This window comes from Pundamilia nyererei, unplaced genomic scaffold (genome assembly GCF_000239375.1).
Source record: "Pundamilia nyererei isolate P.nyererei 1_Seehausen unplaced genomic scaffold, PunNye1.0 scaffold00036, whole genome shotgun sequence".
NCBI lineage: Eukaryota > Metazoa > Chordata > Actinopteri > Cichliformes > Cichlidae > Pundamilia > Pundamilia nyererei.
The window spans coordinates 117,552-120,087 of record NW_005187437.1 but is presented as its reverse complement, the minus strand read 5'-3'; positions in this window follow the sequence as shown (position 1 = coordinate 120,087).

The window sequence follows — 2,536 nt, the reverse complement described above, 5'->3', positions numbered from 1 at the left end:
ACAAGGTGCCCCTGCTCAAAAATGCAGACGTGTAGGCCTATCTTAAGTTTGTAAGACACCATTTAAAGGATTTAGAAGAAAACCAAAATAGATTTTTTTTGGCTTCAACTCAACCCACCATCTTTGAAGAAAAAAAATTGTATGATGCAACTACCATGATCCCTCCCACTCTTAACCGCATTGGAGGACTCTGGGTTCAGTATCTTACCCAAGGGTACTTTGGCATATAGACTGGAGTAACAAGGGATCGAACCACATTGCTTGAAACTAGTAAATGGCCTGTATTTATATAGCGCTTTACTAGTCCCTAAGGACCCCAAAGCGCTTTACATATCCAGTCATTCACCCATTCACACACACATTCACACACTGGTGATGGCAGCTACATTGTAGCCACAGCCACCCTGGGGCGCACTGACAGAGGCGAGGCTGCCGGACACTGGCGTCTTGTGCCACAGCCACCCTTGTTTAGAGAGTTTCTGTAAAGGGGAGTGGCCAAAATCCTGAGATAAGTACAAACCTAGTCACCAACTACAAGCAACATCTTAACACTGTACTTGCCAACAAGGGTTTTTCCACAAATTAATGAGTCATGTTTTGCTTGAGAATCAAATACTTATTTTACTCAATGACGTGCACATCAGCTGATAAAATTAAACTACCATACATTTTAGAGCCTGTTGTAAATGAGCAAACTTAAATTTTTTTTACCCCACTATAAATGAGGATTTTTCTTTATGTGTGAATCATGCAAAAGTACCCTGGAGTGGAGTACCAGAATAAAAATGTACAAACACCAACTTGAACTAGGTTTGCTATTTTACGTACCTTTGCTTTATGCTAAGCTAAACCAATTATGTAAATAAATAAAAGTTTAATCTGTCAGAAATGTATACAGCGCGTAAAATAACTATTGAACAAGTCATGAGTTTACTAAGTAAATATATTTCTGAAAGTGCTATTGACATACAATTTTCACCAGATGCTGGTAATAACACATTTCAATCCACACAAGGTAGACAATAATAAGGTAGACCCTATTATTGTAGGGTCTACCTTACAATATAAAGCGCCTTGAGGCGACTGTTGTTGTGATTTGGCGCTATATAAATAAAATTGAATTGAATTGAGCTAAAGAAATCAAACCACAGATGTCATAAATTATGTGTAAAATGAAAAATGACACAGGGAAAAAGTATTGAACATGGTTACTGAAATGTATTTATAAAAGCTGTTGGTGGTGGTGACAGCTTCAAGGCGCCTTCTGTATGGAGAAACAGGAGGTGAAAAGTTGCATGTATTGCTCAGGTGAGTTTCTTTCATACAAACAGTCTTCAAATCCTGAAGGTTCTGCGGGCCCTTTCTGTGAACTCTGAGCTTTAGTTCTCGCCATAGGATTTCAGTTGGATTCAGGTCAGGTTATTGACTGGATCATTCTAGCAGCTTTATTTTCTTTTTCTGAAACCAGCTGAGTTTCCTTGACTTTGTGTTTGGGATCATTGTCTTCCCGAGATATCCAGCTTCCATTCATTCTTCCTTCAGCTATGTGAAGCGTGCCAATGCCGTATGATAAAAAACATCCCCACGCCGTGATGTTCCCACCTCCAAACTGGGGGGTATATGCATTGCCTGTTGATCTCAAAACATGATGTGTACTATGGCATCCAAAAAGTTCAATTTTGGTCTCATTTGTCCAGACTATATTTCCCCAGTATTTCACAGACTTGTTTAAATCTTGTTCAGCAAATTTTAAACACAATTCATCAACATGCTTTTTTATCAGCAAAAGAGTGCGTGGATAAAGACTGTGGCTGTGAAGTCCGTTGCTTATCGTTTCTTTGAAACAATTCTACATCTTTCTGCTGCTCTCCACAAATGGTCCTTGAATCTTGGACAACTCGTCTGATAATTTCTTTTACTCCTCTGTCTGAAATCTTGAAGGGAACACCTGGTAGTGGCTGCTTTATGTTGAAATTATATTCTTTCGGGATTATGGTCCCAAGAGTGCTCCTGGGAACCTTCAGTAGTTTAGAAATTCTTTTGTAACCAATGCAACAATAAGGCTGCAAAGATCTCAAGATCGTTTTAGCCGTCATGAGATGTTTATTGCGCGACTCCTTGGTAATAAGACATCTTTTTATAAGGCCTTCAGTTGAGACTGAACCTGCTGATATTAATTTGCAATAGGTGGCAGGATTGCTTTCTAATAACTGATAGATTTCAGCTGGTGTCATCACTTTACGTGGCTTTCTTGCACCTCCCATTGTTCATGTGTTCAATACTTTTCCCACGTGTCATTTCTCATGATTATACATAATTTATGGACACATATTATTGGATTTCTTTGCATGTAAGGATTGGATGGGTTGTTACAGGCATCTAGTGAGAATTTCATGTTAGTAGCACCTTAGAGACATATTTACTTAAAACATTGGTGAAGTGTTCAATAATTTACTCACTGTATCTTTGTAGGAACTATCTGCTTAAAATACAGTAGTGTTGTGATGGATGAATTCACACACATCATAGCACAATC